This window comes from Berghia stephanieae, unplaced genomic scaffold, assembly GCF_034508935.2.
Source record: "Berghia stephanieae isolate SIO BIC M18660-M18661 unplaced genomic scaffold, UCSD_Bste_1.3 scaffold4660, whole genome shotgun sequence".
Lineage (NCBI taxonomy): Eukaryota > Metazoa > Mollusca > Gastropoda > Nudibranchia > Aeolidiidae > Berghia > Berghia stephanieae.
Window position 1 is genome coordinate 1 of NW_027626023.1, and position 6,487 is coordinate 6,487.

Genomic DNA, 6,487 nt, shown 5'->3' on the forward strand with positions numbered 1-6,487 from the left:
AAGCGCAGCGAAGGTGTCCCAAGGCGGGCTCAGCGAGGACGGAAACCTCGCGTAGAGCAAAAGGGCAAATGCCTGCTCGACCAGGATTTTCAGTACGAATACTGGCCGTGAAAGCGTGGCCTATCGATCCTTTCGACGTTGGGAGTTTCAAGCGAGAGGTGTCAGAAAAGTTACCACAGGGATAACTGGCTTGTGGCGGCCAAGCGTTCATAGCGACGTCGCTGATTGATCCTTCGATGTCGGCTCTTCCTATCATTGCGAAGCAGAATTCGCCAAGTGTCGGATTGTTCACCCGCCAACAGGGAACGTGAGCTGGGTTTAGACCGTCGTGAGACAGGTTAGTTTTATCCTACTGATGAAGCGCCCTTGCCACGGTAATCTTGCTCAGTACGAGAGGAACGGTGAGTTCGGACCTCTGGTTCGCGCGTCCGGTCGTCAGGCCGATGGCGCCAGGCTACGTCCGTGGGAGTACGACTGAACGCCTCTAAGTCGGAACCCCGCCCGGTGAGCAAGGGTGAGCTTAGCTAGGGCCCTGAGCGTGCAGGCAACATTAAGCCGGCAACCCTCGGGTTCGTCGGCTAGTGCCGTGACCGGCCCGCTCGTCACGCGCGCTAGATCTGTGGTGCGCGTGGCTGGGTCGGTATCATCCACGTCCGTTAGGGGCAAGAAATCGCGTGCGGACCACATGTATTCCGTCGGGGTGTTGTAAGCGTTAGAGCTGTCCTGGTACGGCGATCCGTTGAGACTAAGCCCCGGACGCTGAGATTTTCCCTCCAGCAGGGTTTGTCTCGGCCACCTTTCCACCCGGCACGGCACGGCCCGGCCCGATCGGCCAGCCTTCGAGTCCTTGCTCTGCTCGGCTCGGCATGCTGGCGGTGCGGCGCGCGGCGGCGGCGGGTGCGAGAGTGTCATAACACGTATAAATACATTTACTTTACTTTACTTTACTTCTTCAAAGTTCTATCTCCTAGAACTTGGAGAATTTTTTTTTCTCTCCACCTGTCCAGAGGCACTAATCCGTCCAGAGGCACTAATCCGTCCAGAGGCACTAGTCCGTCCAGAGGCACTAATCCGTCCAGAGGCACTAATCCGTCCAGAGGCACTTTTAGTTTTCCTTCTTTGCTGTCTGCGAAGTAGAATTCGCCAACTGCATTTTTTTTTTTTTTTTTTTTTTCAATTTTGTTTTTTTCCTTCCTGTCAGTCCCTTAGTAGGCTTCTGCGAAGCGGAATTCGCCAACTGCATTTTATTTAGTCCCTTAATAGACTTCTGAGAAGCGGGATTCGCCATTGTCCCTTAATAGGCTTCTGAGAAGCGGAATTCGCCAACTGCATTTTATTTAGTCCCTTAATAGGCTTCTGCGAAGCGGAATTCGCCAACTGCATTTTATTTTGTCCTTTACCAGGCTTCTGAGAAGCGGAATTCGCCAACTGCATTTTATTTAGTCCCTTAATAGGCTTCTGCGAAGCGGAATTCGCCAACTGCATTTTATTTTGTCCTTTACCAGGCTTCTGCGAAGCGGAATTCGCCAACTGCATTTTATTTAGTCCCTTAATAGACTTCTGAGAAGCGGGATTCGCCATTGTCCCTTAATAGGCTTCTGAGAAGCGGAATTCGCCAACTGCATTTCATTTAGTCCCTTAATAGGCTTCTGCGAAGCGGAATTCGCCAACTGCATTTTATTTTGTCCTTTACCAGGCTTCTGCGAAGCGGAATTCGCCAACTGCATTTTATTCAGTCCCTTAATAGACTTCTGAGAAGCGGAATTCGCCAACTGCATTTTATTTTGTCCTTTAACAGGCTTCTGCGAAGCGGAATTCGCCAACTGCATTTTATTTTTGTCCCTTAATAGGCTTCTGCGAAGCGGGATTCGCCAACTGTATTTTTTTTTTTTTATTTCCTTTTTTTTTTTTTCATAATTTTTCTTTTTTTTTTTCGCGTCCCTTAATAGGCTTCTGCGAAGCGGAATTCGCCAACTATATTTTAAACAAATCTGGTCGCTGCGCTAGTTTTCGTTTTGCGCATTAAATTTATTTTTTTTTTTTTTAAATTTGGGTCACCTCATTGACATTGACCTCTGCGAAGCGCAATTCGCCAACTGCATTTTGTAGCATTCGTGCGCTGCGCTACTGTTGACATTGCGCGCATTTTCTCTCTCTCTCTCTCTCTCTCTCTCTCTCTCTCTCTCTCTCTCTCTCTCTCTCTCTCTCTCTCTCTCTCTCTCTCTCTCTCCTCTCTTTTTTTTTTTTTTTTTTTTCGATTCCTTACTCGCCTTTTGCGAAGCAGAATTCGCCAACTGTACTTTTTTTAATTAATTAATTTATTTTTTTAATATTTGGGGGGATTTTTGTTTTTGTTTTCTTTTCTTCCCTTAATAGGCTTCTGCGAAGCGGAATTCGCCAACTGCATCTTTTAAAATTCGGTCGCTACGGTACTCTCAACTTTGTGCTCAGCTTTCACCGTACTCAGAAGGAAAACTAGTAAGTAGTGTTTTCTCCGTTCTGTTCTGTCGTGTCCCGCTCTGCACGTTAGAGTGTTGCTGTTGGCTGTAGACGCGTTGTAAAGCGCTTTGAGCACGATTGCCTGGCTCGGCGCATAGTTGAGTACTCGATAGAAAGGTTCTTTACTCGCATTCTCTCCCCGTAATCAGATGTAAAACGAATACCTGGCCGTGAGTAGTGTTTTCTCCGTCCTGTCGTGTCCCGCTCTGCACGCTAAGTGTTGCTGTTGGCTGTAGACGCGTTGTAAAGCGCTTTGAGCACGATTGCCTGGCTCGGCGCATAGTTGAGTACTCGATAGAAAGGTTCTTTACTCGCATTCTCTCCCCGTAATCAGATGTAAAACGAATACCTGGCCGTGAGTAGTGTTTTCTCCGTCCTGTCGTGTCCCGCTCTGCACGCTAGAGTGTTGCTGTTGGCTGTAGACGCGTTGTAAAGCGCTTTGAGCACGATTGCCTGGCTCGGCGCATAGTTGAGTACTCGATAGAAAGGTTCTTTACTCGCATTCTCTCCCCGTAATCAGATGTAAAACGAATACCTGGCCGTGAGTAGTGTTTTCTCCGTCCTGTCGTGTCCCGCTCTGCACGCTAAGTGTTGCTGTTGGCTGTAGACGCGTTGTAAAGCGCTTTGAGCACGATTGCCTGGCTCGGCGCATAGTTGAGTACTCGATAGAAAGGTTCTTTACTCGCATTCTCTCCCCGTAATCAGATGTAAAACGAATACCTGGCCGTGAGTAGTGTTTTCTCCGTCCTGTCGTGTCCCGCTCTGCACGTAGAGTGTTGCTGTTGGCTGTAGACGCGTTGTAAAGCGCTTTGAGCACGATTGCCTGGCTCGGCGCATAGTTGAGTACCGATAGAAAAGTTCTTTAACTCCATTCTCTCCCCGTAATCAGATGTAAAACGAATACCTGGCGTGAATGAATTTTCTCACCTCCTGATACTGTCACCCCATGCACGTTGAATTTGCTGTTGGCTGTAGAGCGTTGTAAAGCGCTTTGAGCACGATTGGCTGGCTCGGCGCATAGTTGTGAGTATGTAGCAGGTGCACCTCGGGTTCTCCCCGTATTGAGAGCTCTATTCATCGTTTTATCGCTCGTCGATTCGAGGTTTCCACGCGTCCCGGTAAAGCTCTCGTGGGAGACTTAGCGCGGACGCTGGTAAGCCTCGATGGGCCGAGGGAAAAAACTTTTCAGCGCACATATTCTTACAGCAATTTAATAAATAATAAACACATATGATACTACATCATCAGTTTAATCAGTTACATTAATTATATTGAATATATAACTTGCTACTTGTAAGAGTCTGGGATTTGATCCTCGTGGCTCATCGAGTTGGCCACGGGTCCGGCCAACCGTGCCGGGGTTCAAATCCCGGTTTGGGAGCTTTATTCATACGATTTTATCGCCTCGTCGATTCGAGGCTTTACCGCACGGGCGTCCCTGGGGTAAGAAGCTCTCGCTACGGCCGAGAAGGACTCTAGCGCCGGGACGCTCCCGGTAAGCCCTCCGAGGGCCGAGGGAAAAAACTTTGGTCGAGCGCATTTCCTCTACGGAGCGAATTTGAATGAAATAAACCCACCACCTATGATCGCACCTGGGACCTCCCCATTGCCGACCGGTTTTGAACTTCGGGGCCCTTCCCGTTAGGGCCCTGTACTCGCTTGGCGGAGTGTTAAACGCGTTCCCGCTACTTCGCTAGAGTCGGGCGATCGACGACTCGGGCTCGATCGAGTTGGCCCACGGGCCGGCCAACCCTGCCGGGGTTCAAATCCCGGTTTGGGAGCTTTATTCATACGATTTTATCGCCTCGTCGATTCGAGGCTTTACCGCACGGGCGTCCCTGGGGTAAGAAGCTCTCGCTACGGCCGAGAAGGACTCTAGCGCCGGGACGCTCCCGCGGTAAGCCCTCCGAGGGCCGAGGGAAAAAACTTTGGTCGAGCGCATTTCCTCTACGGAGCGAATTTGAATGAAATAAACCCACCACCTATGATCGCACCTGGGACCTCCCCATTGCCGACCGGTTTTGAACTTCGGGGCCCTTCCCGTTAGGGCCCTGTACTCGCTTGGCGGAGTGTTAAAACGCGTTCCCGCTACTTCGCTAGAGTCGGGCGATCGACGACTCGGGCTCGATCGAGTTGGCCCACGGGCCGGCCAACCCTGCCGGGGTTCAAATCCCGGTTTGGGAGCTTTATTCATACGATTTTATCGCCTCGTCGATTCGAGGCTTTACCGCACGGGCGTCCCTGGGGTAAGAAGCTCTCGCTACGGCCGAGAAGGACTCTAGCGCCGGGACGCTCCCGCGGTAAGCCCTCCGAGGGCCGAGGGAAAAAACTTTGGTCGAGCGCATTTCCTCTACGGAGCGAATTTGAATGAAATAAACCCACCACCTATGATCGCACCTGGGACCTCCCCATTGCCGACCGGTTTTTGAACTTCGGGGCCCTTCCCGTTAGGGCCCTGTACTCGCTTGGCGGAGTGTTAAACGCGTTCCCGCTACTTCGCTAGAGTCGGGCGATCGACGACTCGGGCTCGATCGAGTTGGCCCACGGGCCGGCCAACCCTGCCGGGGTTCAAATCCCGGTTTGGGAGCTTTATTCATACGATTTTATCGCCTCGTCGATTCGAGGCTTTACCGCACGGGCGTCCCTGGGGTAAGAAGCTCTCGCTACGGCCGAGAAGGACTCTAGCGCCGGGACGCTCCCGGTAAGCCCTCCGAGGGCCGAGGGAAAAAACTTTGGTCGAGCGCATTTCCTCTACGGAGCGAATTTGAATGAAATAAACCCACCACCTATGATCGCACCTGGGACCTCCCCATTGCCGACCGGTTTTGAACTTCGGGGCCCTTCCCGTTAGGGCCCTGTACTCGCTTGGCGGAGTGTTAAACGCGTTCCCGCTACTTCGCTAGAGTCGGGCGATCGACGACTCGGGCTCGATCGAGTTGGCCCACGGGCCGGCCAACCCTGCCGGGGTTCAAATCCCGGTTTGGGAGCTTTATTCATACGATTTTATCGCCTCGTCGATTCGAGGCTTTACCGCACGGGCGTCCCTGGGGTAAGAAGCTCTCGCTACGGCCGAGAAGGACTCTAGCGCCGGGACGCTCCCGCGGTAAGCCCTCCGAGGGCCGAGGGAAAAAACTTTGGTCGAGCGCATTTCCTCTACGGAGCGAATTTGAATGAAATAAACCCACCACCTATGATCGCACCTGGGACCTCCCCATTGCCGACCGGTTTTGAACTTCGGGGCCCTTCCCGTTAGGGCCCTGTACTCGCTTGGCGGAGTGTTAAACGCGTTCCCGCTACTTCGCTAGAGTCGGGCGATCGACGACTCGGGCTCGATCGAGTTGGCCCACGGGCCGGCCAACCCTGCCGGGGTTCAAATCCCGGTTTGGGAGCTTTATTCATACGATTTTATCGCCTCGTCGATTCGAGGCTTTACCGCACGGGCGTCCCTGGGGTAAGAAGCTCTCGCTACGGCCGAGAAGGACTCTAGCGCCGGGACGCTCCGCGGTAAGCCCTCCGAGGGCCGAGGGAAAAAACTTTGGTCGAGCGCATTTCTCTACGGAGCGAATTTGAATGAAATAAACCCACCACCTATGATCGCACCTGGGACCTCCCATTGCCGACCGGTTTTGAACTTCGGGGCCCCTTCCCGTTAGGGCCCTGTACTCGCTTGGCGGAGTGTTAAACGCGTTCCCGCTACTTCGCTAGAGTCGGGCGATCGACGACTCGGGCTCGATCGAGTTGGCCCACGGGCGGCCAACCCTGCCGGGGTTCAAATCCCGGTTTGGGAGCTTTATTCATACGATTTTATCGCCTCGTCGATTCGAGGCTTTACCGCACGGGCGTCCCTGGGGTAAGAAGCTCTCGCTACGGCGAGAAGGACTCTAGCGCCGGGACGCTCCCGCGGTAAGCCCTCCGAGGGCCGAGGGAAAAAACTTTGGTCGAGCGCATTTCCTCTACGGAGCGAATTTGAATGAAATAAACCCACCAC

At 52.6% G+C, this 6,487-nt stretch overlaps 1 pseudogene; it reads left to right on the forward strand.

The window, feature by feature from the left end:
• LOC144961882 (large subunit ribosomal RNA) lies at positions 1–770 on the forward strand (annotated as a pseudogene; the record flags this gene model as incomplete).
• Between the last annotated feature and the right edge of the window lie 5,717 nt (positions 771–6,487).